This window comes from Sinocyclocheilus anshuiensis, unplaced genomic scaffold (genome assembly GCF_001515605.1).
Source record: "Sinocyclocheilus anshuiensis isolate Anshui unplaced genomic scaffold, SAMN03320099.WGS_v1.1 scaffold209, whole genome shotgun sequence".
NCBI lineage: Eukaryota > Metazoa > Chordata > Actinopteri > Cypriniformes > Cyprinidae > Sinocyclocheilus > Sinocyclocheilus anshuiensis.
In genome coordinates this window covers 2,143,271-2,168,306 of record NW_015540880.1, presented here as the reverse complement: position 1 = coordinate 2,168,306, position 25,036 = coordinate 2,143,271, and positions in this window count along the sequence as shown.

The window sequence follows — 25,036 nt, the reverse complement described above, 5'->3', positions numbered from 1 at the left end:
TATTTAAGATTCCTGAAATGTTTCAAATGCTATCTGGCTTTAGAGCTAAAGCTACCATCAGGAGTTCACTGGCTTTCCTTATAAGCTGGCCATCATTTTATCTAGTATTTTACTACTGTATTTGAAATTTATTATAGCAAATCTACAAAAGCACACACACTGTAAATGACATCATGCCTTGTCTGAGCCATTTCTAAAATTAATTGTGTCAGTCATTGTGTTTATAATTTTATGTTAATTTATATCATCACCATTATATGATCATGTATATCAAAGGTAATTTTTGACATTTTTTGTTAAGTATAATGAAATATATGTTGCATTTAAGTGCTTAAAAAAAATAACAGGACAAGACCTTTTATGTAGGGCTCAGTGTAGTAAATGAACTAAATGAAAGGTTTGGTTAAGGGTTTTCGATGGTTTTGAAATATTTTTATGTGACCTTGCATGTTTTGAGAGGTAGGGAGTTTTATGGTCTGATAGTGAGGGGTGTAGTAGTTTGAATCTTTCAATACCATCTCCAGATGTTAAAGGTCTATTGCTGGGGTGTGTGGGTGGTCTTTGATGATGCTTCTATCATACATTTCCTAACCAGATGAGACAGCAATCTCAGTTAGTTACTAGTCAGTTTTCACCTCCCGCTGTAGGGCTTTACGGTCAGTTACCATACCACACTGTGATGCAACCTGTCAGTATGCCTCCAGTAGGGATTCTGTAAAAATTAATAAGGATCTGAGGAAATGTCATAGCTCCCTTCAATCATTTAAAGAAGTACACAAGCTGATGCACTTTTTAAATCACACAAGGGGTTCTCTGTGAGATTAATGCAAATAATTTTGAAGATAATGATCCTTTTCATGTTGATGCTGATAAGGATATTGCGGTAACCCAGCCCAGTGGTCTTTGTCTTTTTCTGTAATAATGGTATTAAAGAAAACCTGCCTATGTGTATTTTTCTTTTCCACATGGGACAGGACAGTATTTTTTTTTTAATTAAAATAGTGTGACCTATAGATCTGTTGGTCCAGTATAGGCAAATTGGTAAAAGTGTGCTGTGCCTGGAATGGTGGGAATATTCTAAGTACAAGTTACATTAAGCTCAGTCAACAGCATTTGCCGCAATATTGCTGATGACTACAAATAATAACTCATCCCTTGTGAAAGAAAGAAAGAAAGAAAGAAAGAAAGAAAGAAAGAAAGAAAGAAAGAAAGAAAAAGAAAGAAAATCAAGGTTATTATGAGGCACTTACGACTGAAGGAAATAGGGCACATTTTTGAGGATTTAAAAGCAGAAACAGGAAGATTATAATTTTAGAAAATCCCTTACATTAATTATTCTTTAAAAAATGTGTATTATTGAGCTTTTAATGTTGTTCTTGTCATTTATACAGTTATTTTAGGGTTTATCCACTTCATTTTGTAATGCAGAATAAGCCATTTTGTGTGATTTAGTGAGAATTCTGATTCATTAGCCGCTATAGGTAAATAACTAAGAATAACAACGTGCAGTAAACAGTAAAACTATTTGGCTATTATAAAACTATTTTAACAAACAACAAATACCAGTTTGCAGTATCAAGCAGCATAATGGACTGTTTTTGTACAGCTAAAATAACTGAAAGCAAGTGACACCAGAAGCCTCGAATGTCTTGTACCTACTGTATATTGAGTATTTTCAAATGTACAGATTGGACCCATTCGTTTCCACTGTAAGTGCCTCAATGTAACTGAGATTTTTGCAATTTTTTAAAGAAAGTGAGGGCCAAGTGGAAATGAGTTTTTATGGTAATCAACATTGTACCATAAATGTTGTCAAGTGAGCTTTACTAAACCCAGAATACTCCTATTAATATTAATGACTCAACATTAAAAACTGAGGTCAGATAGTTCACCTTCAGTTGCTAGTCCCCATTGACTTCCATAGTATGGAAAACAAAACACTATGCAAGTCAATGGGGACCAGCAACTGAAGGTGAGCGATCTCTTTAAGGTCACTTGGATGTATAGGAGATGTTAAAAATGTATGTGAAATGAATATACCTGTTTGTTGATTGGTGCAGAATCTGATCCATCTGGGTATGCCTGTCCAACTGAGTTGACTTTTAGCAGCAATCTCACCTCATCTGCACACAGCGAGAGCACCTGGCGTCCTTGAAGGTTACAGCTCTGTTGGCTGGTTCTTTGCTGCTGCCTTCAAACAGAGCATAAAAGGTGTTGAACTCGTTAGGCAGAGAGGAATCATGGGAGGATGCGCACATGTTCTTCTGTTTGTAGTCTGAGAGGACCACTATACCTTGCCACATGTGCTATGGGTCATTAATGCTAATGTGTTCCTCTAAATTCTGTCTGAGTGTGTTTTTCCCTTTTTGGATTGATCCTGGTTGACTTCAGTATTTAAAGCATAATTACAATACAAAATCAGTCGCTTTGATAAAAATATTAACTTCTCATACATTATTTCTGGTTCTTTATAAAAACATGACAGTACTATACAAACGTTTGGGGTTATCAAAGAATCCTGAAAAAAATTTTTCTCATTTTTTCACAAAAATATTAAGCAGCACAACTGTTTTTTAACTTTGATAAGAAGATTTTTTTCCAGCACTAAATCAGCATATTAGAATGATTTCTGAAGGATCATGTGATAATGAACACTGGAGTAATGTTGAAAATTCAGCTTTGCCATCACAGGAATAAATCACATTTTAAAATATATTCAAATAAAAAAAATAATAATATAAAAAAAAACAGAAATAGAAAGTAATTTTAAACAGTAATAATATTTCACAATATTACTAAATGTTTTACTGTATTTTTGATCAAATGAATGCAGCTTTGTTGAGCAAAAGAGATTTTCTTTAAAACATTAAAAAAAATCTTGGAGTCATCAACCAACTGACTATTCATTTATTAAAGTTGCCTGATATATCATTTTTTTTCTCAATTTTTTATTATTACTATTTTTCATCACTTTTGTTCATAAGGTAAGTTCCTGACCCACAAGTTGATCCCATCATTTCTGTTGTGTTTATACAATTTTTGTTTCTCGTTTTAATGGCATTTACAGTCCATGACTAGAAAATGAGCTGGTGCTTTAATATTTAGCTTTATTTATCAATTCTTTAGCAATATTATTAATATCATGCTGTCATCTCTGATTGGATGACTGATCATAAGTGGTTTCTGATTAAAACATCTGAGCATGCCCGACTTCAGGCTATTATTGTTAATGTACTTTTCCCCAGATGTAGACTCTGGCACTGCTGTCTCTGCTTGATTCAATTCTTAATCAATATATCCAGATCTTACCGAGATGATTGCTTACACAACTGCAATTTCTCTGCTAAAAACAGCAACCACAATATAGTCTTTAACCTTCCCTTTAAGTCTGGTGGATTTAGTACATATTTCAGGCACAATCTTTCATCAGTAGCACATCACAGATTTTAAATACCTAGTGTGTAAAATGGAACAACATGCTCCAAAACACACAAATGGTCTGCAATACAATACCCAGAAGAATTGCATGGTCAAATTCATTACACTGTGGCAGATGATGAAAACATACTGAGACCATTGTAATATGGCACTGGAAAATTCAACATGATTTGGCCAAAAAAAAAAAAAAAGTTGTTGGTTTGGAACATGCTGGTGTATTTTTTTAATAAAAGAAGTGGCCTCCTCGCTACAAACCCTATAAAAAAAGTATACTTTTATAGTAAGATGTATAATTTAATAAGAATAGTAAGTGGCCACTTTTATTATTAAAAATAATTTTTATTTTATATATTAAGTCATATATTATCTGTTATGGCTCCACTTTTGACTTACAGATACAATGCATGCATATTTTTTATTAGGACACATGTGACAGCTTATTTCCTCATGCCTCAGGCCTTGGTTATGAAAAGTCAGCTAAGGCTATTTTTGTGGGGGAAAGAGTGTCTGGTTGGGAAAATGGTGGGGGGGAGCAAAGATAGGAAATTAATTTTTAATTGATTACATTCCTCATGGATTAACAAAAAATTCCAACAGCAACCTCCCCTCTCCATGAAATGTCACAATGCTGAAACAATTATGGAACTTCACATTCCCAGACTCAAATGAATCCGAAAGCTATTTCTCGTAAAATTACCTGAGGCCCAGCTGCAGAGAAGGGCATTCCCTCCCAAAAAAATCCAACACACACACTGTAAAAAAAAAATCTGTGACATTTACGGTAAAATACCGGCAGCTGTGGTTGCCAGAACTTCCCCGTTAAAAATATGTTAGAAACATTTTAGGTTTTACAGACTTAACTTAAATTCACAATAAAAAAAAAACGTATTTCATTAACTGATGTAATGTTAATTACGCTGTAAACCCCCCCCACCAATCCTAGTCAGTGGGTCATCTAAAGCCATGACTGTAGAAAACCTAAATATACTTCAAGATTGACCATCAGTGTCTAAAAAGTTACTGCAGTTTTGCAAATGAGTGGACAAATGCTGCATTAAGTGCAAATATTTTATCACTGAGATTTTGAGTGAGAGAGTGTGAGGATTCTGATGTGCACCTTGTTCCATAGATGTCTGTTTATGTAACCAAGTGTGATGAAATGATTCTCCGTGCAGTCCACTTCACCTTAGAATAAAGAGATTCTTCTCATTCCATTAATGTCCCAGGTATTGGGAATTTTCTTTTCCTACTCACACTCACATACACACACTCTTGGATTTATCACAGCTATTTAAATGAAAGAAAGTTCAGATACTACTTTGGACTACACTTTTCATTCTCAATGTATTGAAAAACAGTCAGCATCTGCTCTTCTGATGACTTTAAGAGGGGCCTATATATTAAATGACTGACTGTCTTTTAGGCAGTACAGAGGGTCCATTTTGTTAGCGGTTCAAGCTTGCCAAGGCCTTTTAAATATTCATTCATAAGCTCCTGAAGCCATCAGTCCACATCAAACAGTCAGCCCACAGAAAAAAACGAGCAAGAGAGAGAAAAAAACATGGGCATACGATGCAAACAAGACCATATGCACACAGAAGTGTCTAAATATTTATGCTCTAAAAATACCATCCTTCTCAGTTTGTAACCTACAATATGTATTCTTACAAATATATATATATACTGTATATTTATATTTATTTTTACTTTTTAACAGAAATTCTACATTAAACCTGTTAACCAATTAAGTTTAAGATACTTTACCATGTATGATACATTTTTTACAGTTTTAAAATACAGTTTTATTTTTCAGAAATAAAAAGTATTCCCAGCAGTCTATGCCTGACTCATCATATTTATTTGGATTTTACTTTCTTTTTTTTAAGTATATGTTTCTTCTAATTTTCATTAGTAGCTGTACATTGAAGTGTCTTATGTTATATTTTATGTTGTTTAGTTAATGATTTCTGCATTATTTTACACAGATGGTGTTGTGTTGCGTAACACTACTGTTATTAAAGGACACTTTTGATAAACTTGCAGCCTTCCATTGTACTATTATTATCAGCATATTTTCTTGTAAACAACTTGTTTTCATAGCTCAATACCATTCAAAATATAGTCAGCAAAATGCCACACTGTAATGCCAGTAACATCACTGCATTTTTACATTAAACATTATTTTGCAGTTCAGCTCTCTCCTCTTATACAGGTGCATCTCAATAAATTAGAATGTCGTGGAAAAGTTGAATTACTGAAATAAATGAACTTTTCCACGACATTCTAATTTATTGAGATGCACCTGTACACTTAACCCAGGTTTCAGATTATTAAATTTTGATGAAATGCTAATCAGGGATGTGCTTTGAAGAGTGCCTGCAGTCTTGCTGTCTTATCTCAGTTCTTTAGATCACACAGCAAGTGTGGACATTCATTCTGGTGGCAGCTGACCAATATTGGATGAGGAGTATGAGATCAGTAACTTCAAAAGCACTGTACAGCTCTCATTTTTGCATTGAAAGGAACAGTTAACCCAAAATAAAATCCTTGTCATGATTTATTCACCATCATGTTGTTCCAAACACAATAGGAGATGTTTAGCAGGATGTCCTGGCTGTTCTTTTCCATACAATCAAAGTGAATGGGGACGGCAGAGGTTTTCTGATAATAACAATCCAAATTTAAGGTGTTTCTCACTTTCATAAGATTTTGAATATAGCATATGAACTATTACATGGTACTTCTATGGTGTTACTTTGTCATTTTTTTTGGAGCTTGAATCCTCCAGTCCTCATTCACTTTCAGTATATGGAAACCCCCTTGTGTTCCACAGACATACAGGTTTTGAAATGACATGGGTGAGCAAAAAAATAAAATGATTAATAATTTGTAAGTGAGCTATTCTTTAAAGGATTTTATCATGACATGTCAAGACAAATCATTACTATAAACCAAGTTCGGTTGAGTTCACCCAAAAGTTAAATATTTGCTGAATATTAACTCAACCTCAGGCCATCCAAGATGTAGATGATTTTTCATCAGAACATATTTGGAGAAATATACATCAGTTGCTCACCAATGAATCCTCTGCAGTGAATGGGTGCCGTCAGAATAAGAGTTCAAACAGCTGATAAAAATATGACAATAATCCACAAGTAATCCACACCACTCCAGTCTATCAGTTAACCCTTAAATGCATGAATGTTTCGCCAATCATTATTACATATTCCGGTCTTTAGCTCTTGATATTTTAAGAATAATTACAGAAGAATAAAATGAAACATATTTCGTTACCTTTTGAAACTTAAAAGGGTTCAATTTGAACAGATGATTTTACCATCGTTGTCATCGTCAGAGTGAACTTCCACAGTACATTCAGCATCTTCCTCGCATTCACGATTTCAACCATATTCTCAAAACTATCGTTTTCAATGACTTCATATTCAATATTTTGATCACTGGCAGCTTATTCACCACATCCAGCATCAAATGACAGTGACATTTATATTTCATTGCGTATAGTAATTGCTCTGCAGTAAAGTCATTCAAATCAGTTCAATTTTTGCTGATATTCATTTGTTTTATGCCTGCCATAATTATGAGTGAAACGTCACGTCATCATTGTGTATCAAACAGTGCCACCTTGAGTAAAAAAGATGCATTGCACATAGTGAGTATTCTGATATGTAAATATAGTTGCGCAGGAAAAAATATTTACACATTTACATACCTTGGGTCTCTAGCGACCCTATACACTTTTTACAAAAAATTAATCTGAAAACTGGCATTCTTTTATATTTTACTATTTTTTTCTTGTTATATTGTTTATAATTAATAGATTGAGGAATACTAAGAAAGTTGATTAAACTAAAAAATGAAGGAGGGAGAGGGTAGAGAATGATGTCCCGGGTCGCTAAAGACCCGAGACATGCATTTAAGGGTTAATGTCTTGTGAAGTGAAAAGCTGTGTGTTTGTAATACAGAAACCCATCATTAAGACTTTTTTTTTAATTCCAAACTATTGCTTCTGGCTAAAATACGAGTCCTCTTCCCATAATATTGTTTCCCAAGAAGTCATCTTGTCTGAATCGGGAGAGAAATATGCACAGATCAAGTATCATTTACTAGCAAAAACAGTCCAAAACTGTTCTAAACAACAATGTTGGTGGATTTTGATGTGAGGGGACAAGAGGGGATTTCACCGTAGGTAGCGTTATTATGGGTTATGGACTGGTATTTTGGCCAGGAGCAGTTTAAAGTTCAAATGCCATAATGATGGATTTGTTTCTTACAAACACACAGCTTTTACAACTCACAAGATGTTCATTAATGGACTGGAGCTGTGTTGTGTATTATTGTGACGCTTTTATCAGCTTATCTGACTCTCGTTCTGATGGCATCCATTCAAAAAAATGTTCATTTTTGGGTGAACTATTCCTTTAAATGCTGTATTTGACTTATATACTTGTGTGTTTATGCCTATAGCTGCCTGGGTAAAGACTTGTAATGCTTTAATAGAGTTCTGCTGCTGTTAGTGATGGTATAGGTAGAGTTATCCAGTATGATAACAGGGCTTTAAGGTCAGAGAGGAACTGCTCACAGCCTCTTATTTCACACCCCCAAATTGTTCAAGAACCGTGTGAGAGTCTGTCAGCTCGGTAACCTGCACAAATCCTTCTCCCACACAAGTGTTACCTGGGCTAAAAGGGAAAACAGCCCGTCTATAGTCTAATGGGTTAGAGGCAGGGTGTAATTTTCGCATTTAGATTCAGTGATGTGGATGAGCCTGGCAGATCAACAAACAACAAACCACTAACACAAACACTGGGCTGTTATGGTGGTCCTGCAGGCTTTCAAAATGTCTGACATCTGATGTGCTGTCTACACTGATTCCCTGTCTGAATGTCTCTTTTTCCTTCAGCTTTTTCTCGTTCAGTCTTTTTCGACGTGGAATGCCCCAGTTAATACACTTTGGCATGACAGATTTATGCTTTTAATTAGTGGGACATTACAATAAGGTTGTCAGTTAGTGATGAAGGAATGAAATGAAGAAGGATCTGTGTGATTAACATGCAGACAGGGCTGTGGAGGATGAAAAGAGTGCTCACAGAGAGGATCCTGTCTCACTGTGCTTTAAAACAATCTGGAGCACAAAATAGTTCCCAACAGTGCAAAAAGGTACCAGGGCTCAGAAACTCAGTATAGTGTCACACTTAATCCTGTTTTCGCTTTTATTTCAATCATTTGCAGTAACGTATAGACTCCACACAAACTTTGTTTTGTAGATCATTTCAGCCTTCGATGCGTTGTCTACCTTTGATTTTATAAACTTTATACTGTATGAAATGTAATTTATTTTGACTTATAGTTCGGCATGCAAAATGTAACCAACAGTGATGTCATGATATTATTTGCATACTGAATTTTGATTTTGGTTTTCTTTCTTTCTAATTTGTTTTGATTTTCAGACTGGGGCTGTTAAGCTTTAAATCAAGCTTCAAGGACACCAAAGCATCATAAATGTATCATAAAAGTGTTCCATTTCAACTCCGCTCTGTATTACAGTTCTTCTGAAGTCATATGATAGATTTGTGTGACCGAAAATTAACTGAGAATTGATCAGTCTGATTTATGAATGAGTCATTCGAATGGTTTTTATAAACTGGATCAACTGATTCTCTGTGAAGACCTGTCTCAAACAAATACTATGGAAGTCATTGGCTACTGCCAACTGCCATTCTTCAAAATATCTTCTTTTGTGTTTTACAGAAGAAAGAGAAAATCATACAAGTTTGGAACAACTTGAGGGTGAGTAAATGACGACAAAATTTTCATTTTTGGGTGAACTTTCCCTTTAGCTACTTAATTATCTTTACACTGCAAAAATGTGTTGCTTTTTGTGGTGATTCTCTTGCACAGCTGAAACAAAAGTGCAAAGCGGCTATTGCACTAAAGTTATACTTACCTATTATGTTAACACCATTCTTTTTCTCTAATGTTCAAAATAGCTTTTTCTCAGGATAGAGGGATATTCAGGTGCAGGTCTAGAGGAGGTTAAAGCATGCTTAGCCACAAGCTAACAACATGACACTGTAGTTTTACAATATACCACCAGGCAGCCTCCCCACAGCCGGGGTGAGTATTGCAAAGCATCAGTTTCTCTCTTTTTTCCCACATTTTCCCTATCTTTATCTCTCCCATGGGTGGACTGAATAAATTTCCAACTGTCTTTGCCGCCCTGACCCTCTGCTGAACCATCTACTTTGGAGAGCAGTTTAAATTGTGAAGGCAAACACTACACCACTCTCCCTGCTAAAGCAGCAGACTCTGAAGCAGCAGGCTGCCATCTGTAATATTAATGTCACTTACCTCTGCATAGCAATACGTGACAGGCAGAGAGCGAGAAGAAATCATTACTGTATCTCTTATGAAACATGAAGACACTGACATTACAAACTTCCATACTTGTCTTTGCTGTCTGGTTTGTTTTATTTGTTCTGAATGTTTGTTTCTGTGTAATCATTTTTCTCAGCTATTGCAAATAAGCAATAAACAGGATTTATATAATAATTAATTGGTGCAATCAGCCAATCAGTGTTGTCATGACATCTTCAGCTCCCAGATAATAAGTCACATGGCATTTACAGCTGAAGTGATTGGATCAGAAACTTCAAATTGAACATCCATTAGTAAAGATTTGAAATGGCATAGCTTTTGATAATGCTAATACTAACAGGCTTTCTTCATGTAATATAACCCTCTTTGGTGAAAAGAAAAAAGACTTCTCAGTTTAATGCAGTGGTCCTCAACCAGAGGGTCAGGGCATACTAAAAATAAGACAAAATATGCTTTAAAATAAGGTAATACCACTAAATATCAAGTCATATACTGACATCAAATTTAGTATTTCATTTTTAAGAACCAGGGTTCCCAAAGTCTTGGAAAACTTGGATAAATGAGGGAGTTTTAAATGTTTGATTTCTAAACCTGGAAAAGTAATGGAAATGAATCAAATATTAAGAATTCATTAAAAAATTCTATAATGTAATTTCTATCATTTTTAAAAAATATTTTATTAGGTAGATAATGCTGAGAAATTGATATATGTGAATAAAAAACTGTAATTATATATTATATTATCTCAATTATTTTAATTGAACAGTGTTGTCTTGGAATCCAAATCATTCCACAGAACTTTCCCTGAAATTTGCATAGAAATTTTGAAAAAGTCAGCAGATTTGGTCATTTGGCTTTGTTAGGGCCCCTTTAATGATATAAGTAAATTGAAGAAGTAGCGGAGAGAAAAAGATAAAGTACTGTAAAGCAGATAATCCTGTGGATGAAGGTGGAGCATTGAGTAGGAAATGGAATGAATAGTTCTTTCCTGAAGAAAGAGAAGTGCGCGGGGACTGAGAAGGACAGCAGAGAGCGAATAACTGTAACAGCTGTGCACCAGCCCCAGTGCCTCTCCTCTCCAACACCGCCCAGAAAGAAACAAGGAGAGACATATCAACTGCTGGAAACAGCTTTCTGAATTGAAAAACGTCACCTTGAATGAAGCATGACTTTCTAAAGCAGAAACCCCCTAAGCCAGACAGGACCGCAAACCAATTAGAGCTAGTCACATATTACCCATTTTGAAGCAGTAAATTCAGGTATATGGGCAGCTATGAATCACATGCAGGGGAAACAAACCATACAGATGTCAAAACAGATGTGAGAAGGCAGGACCAGGAAAAGATTCTACAGTAATTTCAGTAAAGAGCAAAAAAAAGAAAATACATAAAATCTATTTTGATGAATGTCTGTGCATATAGAAGTTAAAAATGGCATTGTAGTTGGTGTAGTTGAAAGCGTTGGGAAATACATGTGGGCGGATTTATTATCTAATTTGAAGTTAGCTGTCAACTTCAATAGCTGTCAAAATGTATGTCAAAGGAATACACTGACTCATGTGCGAGATGCTTTTAATACACTGACATTTTGTTTTCAGTCAAATGTTTTGTTAATTATCATTTTAAGTCCCTCTAACCTTTTTGGCACGCATAGCATGAGAGCTTTTAAACACATTTCTATGCTTTATGCTTTCTTTCCTTATCCATTCTTTTATTTACTGAAGTGCTTGTGGAGAAGTGTGAGGAATAAATTCATTTATTTCTCAAATGCTGAAACGAGATAAAATCTTTTGTCTCAGACGCAGTGAATGTAAAATTGTTGATAGGAGGGAAAAGCTGTCAGCAGCTGTTATGAAGGGAAATAGAACAGAGTGTTTCCATTAATATAAATGCATTGGTGTCGGGGCTTTGGGTTTATTGGATTCTCCATTGGATCTGTTTATCAGAGCAATTATTCTCACAGTAGTGCTGTCAGTTTCATGGAGTGTCACAGAGTGTAGAGGAATCTTTATGGCAGAATATAGAAGAGATTAAGCAGATGTTTTGGATGTGTTTATTTATTCATCCACATCTTTGTTTCAGAAACTTCATTATCACTTAATTTTGCAAATGATCATTCTGTTTAGGGGCATTTTTGTTACTCAGTGCTTTCTGAGAACTATTTAGGCTTCTACAGAAAGTGTCTAACACAGTAAATGTCTTCATGTTCTACTTCAAAATAAACTGACTTGTATATTACCTTGCAAAAGGGTCTGCTTTCTTCTTGCTCACATGCAAATTAAACAAATTTACACTGCACATCTTTCAAGAAATGTCTTCTTTTTTCTCTTGTTTACTCTTTTTTCCCACTCTCTCTCTCTCTCACACACTCCTCACTCTTTCTCTCTCCTTTCATCTGTCAACCAAAATACCTTTCAGTTGTGCATTCAAAAACAGCAGCTGACTTTATGGGCGATCAGATGAGGAAGGAGATGCTGTCAGAAAAACAATACAGACAGGGACACAAACACACACGTGCACATTTTTAAAGTAACAGCAAACCATCTTTCAGGAGCCATTGTGAAACTATGAGTAATACAGACAAAAAAAACATAAAACGTGATTTCCAAACTTTGCTATTTATTCCTGTAGGCCTATTTGAAATTCAAGTGTGGATTAAGAGTGAGTTTTTTTTTTTTTATGTTAAAATAACTTCTATCCCAGTTTCTTTTTTTGTGACACTTTCAGAACAGGCTCAAAATGTCAACGTCTCAACCAGTGGTGCGAGTTTGAGAAATAGCATCGGGGTACTCCTTACTGCAGGCTGTAGCACATTGACATACTGGATTTCATCAACTATGCAGTGGACTTTCGCAACATACTAGTTATTTGAAGCATATGCAAGCTTATTCGTAACTTTATTACTTTATTTGACCATGATGGTCATGTATTTTATGGTTAGGATTATTACTGAGTGAGTATACAGCTTTTAAATGATACCGTTTGGTATGGAAAATAATTATAAATAACATTTAGAATTATTCTGATTTATAATAATACAATTTAATAATTTAATCGACAGCCCCTTAGTAAAACTAGTAAAATTGTCCTGAATTTAATTAAAAATTATAGTATAATTTGGGGGGTTCTTTACCATGGTTCTTGGGAATAAAAATGAATACATACATTTTTGACCGAAATATCTGTGATTACTTTCTTTAATTGTCTTTGCCATATAGCGTAATAGATTTTTTTTTTTTTTTTCTCTCTGTTATTTAGATTTATTTGCATATGTATTTCATGAACTGTTCTTATTTATAAAACTGAAATGATAATGGGTAAAAACAAGGAAAATGTGTATCCTTACGTATGAAGTGATGGATTAAATTAATGCAACAAGTAACAAGCACAGTTTCTGAGATACAATACTAATTTGTATAGCAAAATATAAACATCATTGCAGATGCTCACTCCTAAATGTATGGTCCTGTGTGCATGTGCATTAAAATACTACAATCTACAGACAGTAAGGACCCTCTTTGTGTTTGGGAAACCAATTTGAATGTCATGATTTTGCAACTCCATCTAGTGCCACTAGGGGTGCTGTGCATATACATAACCATACAAACAAGCTCTATTTCAAGCGAAATGGAGACTATGTAGGCCACATTTTCAAAAACATGGCAGTTCTTTGTTGATTTATGACGTAGGCAGTATTTTGGTTACAATAACAACTTGTGTACCCAGTTCAACCTTGGATAGGCCTCAACTTTCTCTGTCGATAAAGCTGCCCTCATTCCAGCACGTAATAAAAGAGGAAACACTATACATATGACTGTCACCTCCCAGGGGGTTCAGAAAATCAGGCAACCTCATGGTGTCTGGGATGGAGACGTGGCTTTATGTGTGTGTATGATGTTTTGTGCCTAGAATTTATGCCAGAGTCATTGTAGTCAAGTTCCTGTCTCTGCCTCCTGTCCAGTAAATCATTACCACAGCTGGAGCTTTAATCCTGCTCCAGTGAAAAGAAAGCTCACAAAACATAAACGTATAACAAGACAGAACAAACTTCTGGCCCTCAGGCCATAGATGCACACACCTTTCCAACGAGCTAGTGATGGACTGAATGACAAGGGATGCTTTGAGAATCACAACAAAAGAAACTTCTGAAATGTGTTGGGTTTAATTTATTTGACATGACATCATAAAGTTTTAGAATTTAGGGGAATGTAAAATCTGAGGATAATGTTGGACTTTTCGGGTGCTCGCTTGTCAGATATTGCAAAATAAGCTATATTAAGCCTCCTAACAGTCTACTAAAAAACCTGAAATTGTGCACAGCAGTCAGTCATCAATATGCTGGATTAATTCCTAAGGCTCTGTAGAGATTAGACAGACAGTGGGAGCTGGACGAGCTCTTAACACACACACGCACACACATATTCGATGTTCAAATTTGCATGGTCATGACCTTTCATTGCCTCCAGAACCAATTTTGTCATTACTCTTTGATGAATGACACCAGGCGCATAAAAAGTAGCAAGAGAAGACGTATTCTAGAGTGAAGTCCAGGGAGTGAAATTTAACTCCAGCTCCAGTCCGTCAGAATATAAGCAGCTTTATGAGGTTCCTTCAAAAAATCTGTCTTGTATTCAGATTGGATGGTTATCTCAGTTACACTTTTATGAGGTCAGTGATTTTTTTCATCTCTCTGTCTGATTAACTATGTATGTTTAAAAAGTACGGAGCCCTAAAGCAGGCATGGTGATGGGAAAAAAGAATTATGAGATGGGAGGAAAAATTAGATTTGCATTCTCTCACAAAAAAATTAGCATTTTCTTGCTAAAATATTATGTGTTTTGCACCTACTGCTTATTATTTCCATCACAAAAGTTTTGTGAGTGAACACAATAGTTCAGTAAAACAAATGCATGTTTCTCAGGGGAATGCAAAAGCAATACAATTTTTCCTCCCATCTCATAATTTTTTTTTTTCCATCACCATGTTCTCTTTGGGGCTCCATAAAAAAGTGCCCACATATGTCCATGCTATATGTTTTAATACCACCATTGTTTTACAATATTTTTATATAATGTATTCTTTGAACAGTCAGTAGCGTTTAGTTTACATCAGAGTCCAGAAAAGCTGCACTACACAGCTTGTGACAATTGTAATAATGTTGAATTTGAACAGATTCTCTCTATTAGATTTGATATGAAACTACACCTTTTCTGTTCTGTTGTGATTCATTTCAGCAGCACAATTACACATATTATATTGCTTTTATACAATAGGCCAATAAACAAGACATTAAAACTGAATATACATTTTAGACACATTATTCAATTTTTTTTTTGGCCAAATGAAGCCACAGTGAACCAGTTGCACGGGATGTGCTATTGATTCAATGATTTACTCATCTTTATTAGTGAGTCTCTGAATCAACTGATGCAACTGGTTATTTCTCATTTTATCCCTTAAACATAAATCTGTCCCTTAAGTGTCACTTGTTACGTTCCTGAATATATTGAATAATTTGAATGAATGACTTGCTTATGAAGAGAGGTGCTTTATTTATCTCTAAATGAATAGGTGTTTTTGAACATTATCAGAGTGTTTAGAACATTACAAGGCTGAAAAAACCATCCATTTAACATCAAAATGTGATTCACCCATCAATGTACCGCTGACCCATTTGATCGAAATCATATTGTTTGACCGACTTAGAACAGAGTTTTAGTGAGAGGTATTTATCGATTTATCTGTGTTTCACGTTTACACTGATGGATTTAGCAGTACATTTTTATATAATGTAAATATTTTGCATCATGCAATCAGTGCAACCTACAACTGATCTCAAACACATAAAGTCCCAACTCCACATTTTATACAAAATGTCTTCCTCCCCAAAGTCAGTGATGCATTTAGCCAACGTGTTCATTTCCTTTCTGCCACCACAGCATGTTCTGGCTAAACGCAGCAGTTTTCATACACCACAAGAAATGAGTGATGGAGTTGGATCACAACGAATGAGAGATGTAAAGGCGGGAGGTTAAAGCACAATTTTTTTAAGCATTAGCCCATAATTCATCCCATTGGGAACCCAGTAATTTCTGATGATACTATGACATTTAGCAGCCAACCATAAGCCAGGTTTTGGTATAAATAGACACACAAAACTCTTGCAGTAATGTAAGTCACAACCACTAAATGATCAGCCTCTGTAAACACAATGTCTGTAAACACAATCATGCTTTTAATCCCTGAAAATGTGAGGATTTTGCCTGGTCGTGCCAAAGCTACAAAAGTAGTTTGCTAGACAACACAAAGAATCTAGTCACTACAGCTCAGACTCTTTTGCATTTTGGCTCTTCTGACATATAAAAAAATTATTCCAAACCAGAATGCCGTACAATATTTTACTGCCACAAATCACAGAGGCACATGCCCTGAAGCGCTACTGGTTACAGAAAGTGGTTTCCTCCTTGGAAGATGGAGATGGTAAAAGATGGGGAGATTGTCTTTGATTTCCTGCATGGTGGATGTGGAACCAGTCTCCATGGCAGGGTTGGCCATTGTCAGCACACCTCATAAAACCCTAATGAAAGGTGGCAGGGACAAGGCATTTGCTTTGTGTGTGTGTGTGTGTGTGTGTGTGTGTCTGTGTGTTTACAACAACAAAGGGGAAATGAAAGCCCACCACATGCCCTCTTTCTCTAATCTCAGCATAGAAAGTGAAAACCAAAATAAATTGCAGCACAGAGGTCTTGGCTGGCGTTAATGGAACTGAACCTGGGATTTTCTTTTTCAATGCTATAAAAGTTGCATTCACACAGGAAATCCTCATTAAATTGGCCTAACATTTCAGATGAAATACAGCTTAACATTGTGCTAGTGAGTTTTGCATAGGCAAAAAACACTCCCATTTTCTTAAGAAAAATCTAGTTTGTCATTAGCTGATTAAGTGGGTAAATTGTGACGTCTAACTCCTTTCCCAGATCTTTTTACCCCATAGAAACTCAGTGGAAAAGGTCAAGCATTGCCCGCTAACTGTCCAGCCTCTGTCTCCTTGAGCTATGTTTAGAAGTTAACTCGGGGCCACGGTGAGGTCATGACCCTCCAGAGCTGCAGGAAGGCAGTACTTACAGCCAGCCTGTGTTTACCCCTATACCAGGTATTATGCTGGTTTGAAGGGTCATATCAAGTTACTGCCAAACACTCATTTATCACAGAGCCATGATAAACAGCAGACACCATTTGTCAAATACAATACTGGATCTAAAACAGTTTCCTGTGACACAGGGGGGCTGATGCTGCTGAACTTCCTCAGCATATATGTCACTCTATTTAAAAATAAATGATTAAATGTCTGACATAGACATCTATGTCAGAAAATATCGGTAAATATGTGACCTGCTCCACAGTTTTGAGAATTTTAAACCCAGAAAAATATTTTGAGTTTTATGCACTGAATAAAAAAGAAAAATGATTTAACTATTGTTTCTTCAAACTGTTGTCCAGATAGCCTATAATCATTTAAATACTGGCTGTCATTAAAACTTGTTATTGAGAAAATGACCTCTAATTATTGTAAACAAATTTCTTATATCATTTGATTGATCATTTTCTGCAAATAACTACATTGCCATATATTTAACAATATATTTACAATTTTAGCAATGATTTAGCGATATGCTCTTCTCTAAAGTAATTATTTCTACCTATTTATGTTGAATGTCTTTTCTGAGGTCATCTGCAGGTGACGTGTTGTTAACAAGCTGTTTAATTGACGTCTTTTTGCAGTTGAAACACAGGTAACACAAGAGATTGTACATTTCAGTAAGTTGTTCTGTGTCTTACAAATGACCCCCAATGTTCATTGAGTTTTTTTTGTGCATAACTAGTAGTAAGCGGACTAGAGAAGCAGTTCACGGGTGCTCCACACTTCCTTTTGATCTGTCAAGCCACATTAAAGACCATATTGTTTGAATTAAAAAAAAAAAGACAATTTGAAAGCTGCAACTTTTTTAATTAAATATATCATTACAGTCAATATTTCAGTTCTTTACTTATAATAAAGTTTCTCCACAAACGACTCACAACTAAAAATGACATCACACATAGTCAGCACTGTAAATATATAGTAGGCTAATATTTGTTGTACTTTGGCAGTGATGTGTAAGAATTACATTCCTAAAGTCTGAGGTGATAGAAGGGGTAAAGGTAATCATTTACTGGCCTCATGGCTCTGTGCTGTTTCAAAAATACCCTATAAGCCAGACTTTTATGAAGGTAGGATGAATTGTTCAGGTCTCGCAACATAAGCACAGACTTCCCTGAGCTGCTGAGAGACTGTAATGTTTACATGTAACAAGTCAGCCCTACTTCTCCCCTTTGAATGAGGCTGAGACTTTAATTCATCATTGAACCTCACATCATAAGACATCCAAGAACAGCTTAATCCTTCATAAAGAGAGCCTTGTGGACAATGGGGAGAATGGGCTACAATTATAGACATTAGAGGATTCTCCAGTGCTTTGTAAGAAGAAAAAACGAATCCCCACAATGAAGCTGCGGCAAACAAGTCTCTCTGGCATGGTAAAATGTTTTTTTTCTCCTGTGTTACAGGATAATGGGCAGATTTACACACTTGCTTTTTGTCCTAATGCTCACTGCAGCATGACCTGACAGAATGAATTCAGCTCCAGTGCTAAAGGACAGAGAGAGCTAGAGAGCAAAGATAGCGTAAATGGGGTGGGAAACAAGAGCCAATCATGTCTCTGGAAGGGAGAGGGACTTTTTTAGGCCAGGCTGTAGCATTTACACAAACTTAAAATGCCCGTTGCCCCTCACACACTCAATCATACTATGTAAGACTATGTACACTAAATACAGTGCACACAAGCAAACACCCACACTACTGATCTGCCAGCCAGCTGTCTTTCTGTTAAACTATCTGCTTTGTACTCCTACAGCAACTAAGTGTGTTTGAGCATTTAAATATCTGTGGTTTCACTCTGTATTGATACGACTGATCTCTCTCTATATTTGAGTGTGTACAGAACTATGGAAGCCCATTTCCACCTCAGGAAAAAAATAAAAAGGTAATGGCAACTATATATCTCACAGTTCACACTTTTAAACCTTTTAGGTACTAATATGTACCTTTAAGGTACCAATACGGACCCTTTAGGTACAAAGGTGTACCTTTTAAAAAGGTACTGCCCCAGTGACAGCTTTCGTACCTTTATTTCTGAAAGTGTGGTTTTCACAGAGATGTACACGGTTAATGTCGGAGATGTCGTATAGGAGTATCTCATATCCATGTTTGATATTGCATGTTGCTCAGATGACTCTTCCTTGAAGCTACTTTATTAAGACTAGCTGGATTTTTACCCCTACTGGTACAGTCTCCAGGGCTAAGGTTTCAGCTCTGGTCCCATGCTTAACTGTGCCTTGATCTTATAACCTAATTCTGGCTTTTGCCCAACCATATACCCCCAAACTCCAATTACCGACCATACATGAGCCAACTCTCTTTAATTTTACAATGTATAACTCAGTTTTATTGCATCCCCACCACCCCCCACCCCAGCCCACACATGCACCTTATCAGATTACTCAGTAATCACTAAGCACACATTTATATTCACAATTAAATCACACACACACATAGAGACAACATCTTGTGTTGACATAAGCACACACACACATATGTGTCTGCAGAGAAGGGAAAGTACAGAATAGAAATAGAAAAAGATCTGTCAGGATGTTTCAAACTATTCGCCGGTTCAGTTTGTATCACGGCGCCTTCATCTTAAGCCTGGTGGCTGAGTTTGCCACCAAAGCTTGTTGGGAACATTTGACAAACGTTTCCAGCGTTTGAGCGATTATATAGCGCAGACACAGCGAGCTGTCACTATGGTGTGCCGGGAGGGCGTGCGATCAAGGCAAAGAACAAAAGACAGTGAAAAAAGGGACAAAACAATTCCAGCTATTTTCTCATATAAATTTAGCTTTCTATCTCGCTCTGCCCCACCTGGTAATGCTTTTTTTTATGGCAGCCTTATAAAATCGCAAAGATGGAAGAAAGTTGATGATGTGCTGTGAAAAGCAAGGCTAAAAGAATGAATTTAAGGGCGGTAGGTGAAGTTTTGTGAGGCAGAGGATTTAATGTGCTATTTCAGATAAACCGTGAGTGTGTTGGTGACCGTGACAAAGACAGACAAGCACTTAGTGGCAAAAGCCACCAAACAACATTTTGTAGAGAAACCGCGGATTAAAAATTGATTAAATTAAATAACCAAGTTCTGATGAAGCGTCTTTATTGAAATGGCTCATGGTTATTCATAAAACAATTACTGAATATTGAACCTTAAAAGCCACAATGTTGGTTTCAAGATAAAACACCAAAGCAAAGCTAATGTCACAACAGATTACGGAGGGGCATTTGTCGTCCGCATCTTGGCAATGCAAATCGAGATAGTCAGGATGGAAAAAGGCAGAGGGAAAATCAGTGGAGGAGAAAGAGTCAGAGGAAGACGTGTCAAATCATTGGCAGTGTTTGTTGTTCATTTCAAGCCCATCGCGAGGAATCAAGTTGGCCAGAATCCCTTTGATGAAGTGAGAGCTATGGCGCCTCGATTTATTTGATGCTAATTTGATAGTATCATTCGGCTTTTTGGGCACCTCTTTTATCCAGAAACGTATTCCACCCATGTGAGCCTTTAGAAGAGCTGCCGAAAATCAGGAGGGTCAATGAGAGGTGAAAGAAGGAGGCTATACATAATCCATAATTAAGATGTTCACTCAGTCAGCTCCATTTTTGTAAGTTTTTTTTTTTTTGTCTACTGGACTGGTATATGAATACTGCATATTCGGACATTAAGTACTATATTCATTTGATATACTGATTTTCGCAGTATTTATATAATTTTTTACCTCTAATACACCACTATGTCCTTGGACATAGTGGTGTATTAGAGGTAAAAAATGATATAAATACTGTTCAGTTTCTCACACAAATCGATCGTTTCGTGTCTTAGGACATCAATGTGTCGTCACGAGCCGCAGGGTTTAATTTGGATTTGTCTGTGCATGTTTTTTTTACTCTCATAGATTTTGTTACCATTGCCATGCATTATACGACTGATAGACTGCAACGGTTAGACTTAAAAATCATCATATGTGTTCTACTGAAGAAACAAAGTCACCTACATCCTGGATGCCCTGGGGGTAAGCAGATAAGCATTAAATTTTCATTTTTGGATGAACTATCCCTTTAAGTACCAAATCAGCATATTAGAATTATTTCTGAATGAGAGTAGTGACCGTAATGACTGCTGAAAATTTTTGAATTTTTGAAAAGCTTTGCCATCACAGGAATAAGTTAAAATTATATTTTAAAATGTTAAAAACAGAAAAAGAAAATATTGAATTGTAATATTTCACAATATTACTGTTTTTACTGTATTAATGCAGTCCGCATACTGCATACTTTTTTTTTTTTATCAAATATTTCCTCAACACTTAAAAAGCTTCCTCAACACTGGTTCTTGCATTGCTGTAGTGACCATGGATTAGCATTACCCTGCACTAAACAGGCAAAACAAGGCTAAATCTGCATTCAGGAACGCAGCTCTTGAGGAAACTTCCGTATTTGTGTAACAGGGCCTTTGTTGTTTGTGTGATACTGGAGTGGACTGGTGTTTAGCGAGAAGTGAAGTGAAAGAGTTCAGGGTCAATCCCACTTAAGCACGGCGATCCCTCGACATAAACCAGCAGGGAGCAGAATTGGGAGCCAGTAGCCAGCAATTTGCCAAATGCAACCCATAAAACAGCTCTAGCTCGGCAGCCACCTCATGCTTAGGTCATTGCCACCTGCAATGTATTTTACAAGTAGCAATTTTGCCATGATTTGAGGTACTCCATGGATTATAAAGTTATAAAACACACCGTTTTATGCATTTGAACCTAAAAAAAATGAATCTGGTCCATTTAGTCAGCTGAGGTGAGTTAAGAGAGATCCAATTACAAGGTTTGTAAAGTTTAATATCACAGCTGCACAAACTACACCTGCAGTTCAGACTGCAAATAAACACTCCTGCAATAACTCAAATAGCATAACACCCTTTCAGCAAATGAAAATGACCCATTTAAATGCAAGTCTTGTTTTTAATTAAACATCCATTTAAACCAAGCCATTGTTTTTCTGTATACAGTAGGTTTTCCAATAGCCGTGTGATTTAAGGCCTCAGTGGTTCCATGGGAAATGGAACTAAACTTTGGGGTACGGCTAATGCGGAGCAAAGAATAAAAGATTAATGTTGTCATTAAATTTGAGCTTTGGCTCATTAGCCCTTCGACGCTGATGCATGTAATCCAGTATAGTGCTAATTAAGTCATAATTATTTTGATTGCTTGTTTTTAATTAGTCAGATGAAACAAAGCTAGTCCAAAGTAGCCTACTGGCTGAAACAGTATTGGTCCATGAATCAATTCTGTGACAGTCTTTCTCACTGAAAAGCCTTGTGGAGTATGAGCTTGCTAGACTGACCATTGACAGAGAAAGACAGAGGGAAAGATGGCAGGAGATAAATAAGCTTGTTTAGAAGTGTGTGAGAGAGATGTTGAGATAAAGCAAATGAGAAAAAGAGAGGGAATGTTTGGATGAGACAGCCACAAGCCAGAACTTGGGCTGGCCACATGCTGAAAAGCCCTCATGGGGTGGCCATTTTGAGAGAGTGAGTTTGGATGTCCCTTATTGAAGAGATGCAGGCACACATGTGTGCTTCAGATAAGAGCAAGAGAGAAAGAGAGAGAGACTAGGAAGGAGCGAATTTCACGGTCGAGCTCACTATCTCCACATCACTCTGCCACAGCTGTTATCCTCTCATAAAGTGCATAGAATCATATGTCACAACAGCCTGTGAGAGCTGGAGCACTTCTCGTTGTGATGTTATGAAAGTCTGTGCTACTACAGCTTTCTGTTGGCATCGGACGCACTGGTCAGCTGAGGCAGAGCTTCAGACAATGGTGGATTATGGGCCAGGTCAATGCTTCCAGGGGGCTTGAGCTGAGGGGCTTGCAGAGGAAACAAGGTGCTGCGAATGTAAACCTGATCAACATCGGGGTACAAGACTATTAGTGAAAAAATAGTGAGCACGATTTTCATTACAAATTATATTAACATGATCTTAATCACGAATTTGCTTGAATTTGCTTAGTAATTAACCTGCGCTAGTCTACATTATGCAGTGCTATTGTTAGGATGACAAAAAGACAGAGATTTTACCCCCTCGTTGCTGAGAAATATAATGTAGCAATTCAATATCGAAGCTGTTTTATTAATACAAGTCACAGGGCAGTGCTGACAAGAAGTTACTGTGTTCCTGAATGTTTCTGTGTGCGCCGCGCGATCTCCAATCACTGTGTGCGAGTGATGTTTGTGTGCGTCAATTAAAGCAGCACATTAATATAGAACGGTGATTAAACTCAACGGTTTAATGCACAAGTGGCCTTGTCACACACACATACAGTAGTGTTCAGTAGGGTCACACTGTAAATCTGTTATTCAAAGTCTAATTTCAACATTAAAATAAAGAAGCTTTTAGGATTTTGAAAAGTTTAAAAAAACTTATGAAAAATGATTCAGACGTATTTAAGATTCAACTTTATTATGTTTGTCAAAATAAATTTTCTTAATTGGGACCTTTTTTCTTTTCTTTTTTACAGCACGTCATAACTTAAAATTATTTAAATTGATTTTATTTGCAATTATTTGAATTATTTTAAAATGTTAAAGTTATTTTAATTTTTTTTAATTATTTATTAATGAATTATTAAGTTACACAAAAATGCACTTTTAATTTAATTAAAAATCCAATTAATTGTATTTAAATTTATTTTTATTTTAAATTATTTTAAATATTTTTCAATTATTTTAATTATTTTTAAATTAAAGTGTATTAATTACTAAGTTACACAAAGCAAACAATTGCACTTGATGAAACGTTTGCTCTTCATTTTACAGTATGCCACAACTTAAAATGATTTAAATTAATATTATTAATATTGTTTTAATTATTTTAAATTATTTTGAAAATATCAATTAATTATTAATTTGCACAAAGAATGTTCTTGATGAATTCCGGTTTAGGGTATGTTTACATCTTTCTAAAAAAAAATGTCTTCCAAGTTCTTCCATTTTAAATATTTTAAATATTGTATGTTCATCAAATTACCATGGTGTATTCATCTGATACTACTGTATTAATGTACCATGGTACCGCTACACCTTTTTAAAGGGGCATGCAACACTGTGTCAGAGTTACACATTTAATACCTGAATTTCATAGCCCATTATTAAAATGGTTTTTCAAGGACCATAAAAAAAAGTGAGTGTATAAATGAGCAGCTGTGTGATGAACACCTGCTGTCACTGTACACAGGGCTTTCTGTACTGGATTAAATACCCAGGCTGACAAACCACTATAAGACCACTTTCTGTCCCTCTCTGTGGGAGAGAGTGTGTGTGATGGGGTGATCAGTCAAACCACCTGTTAGTGTCCTGGAAATCACAGCTACCAAACCAGTTAACCATCCACTTTCCCTTCAAGCAATTCACACAAACACGGTCAGCAGTAACATTGTCCCCGACTGTGCAAAACACACTCACATGCACTCAAATCACCACCTGTCTCTGAAAACAGCACCATATAAACCTGTGTGTGCATTTGTGAAGGGTTGTAAGGGACTAATAAAATTGAAGGATTTTACACACTGTTTTGTCCAGAAACCAGCAATTTTCAGAGACCTTCAGAATAGCTCTTAGTCAGTAAGCCCTAATTTGAAGGTGACTGTAGTGGTCAGGTGGTCATATGCGCTGTAAGTGGCTGGGTGTGTGTGTGTGTGTGTGTGTGTGTGTGTGTGTGTGTGTGTGCACTGGGTTGAGTGGTTTATGAGGACACAAATGTGTATAATGACATGGGTATGACACAGGTATTACAATATGAATGTGGTTTATGAGGACACTACCTGTGTCCCTGTAATTCAAAAGGCTTAAAAAAACATACTAAATTGTGGGTTTTTTTTATTTTTTTGTGAAAATCTAAAACTGCATAAAGTTTCCTGTGAGGGGTAGGTTTAGGTGTAGGGTAGGTGTAGGGCAATAGAAAATACGGTTTGAACAGTATAAAAACCATTACGCCTATGGAGAGTCCTCA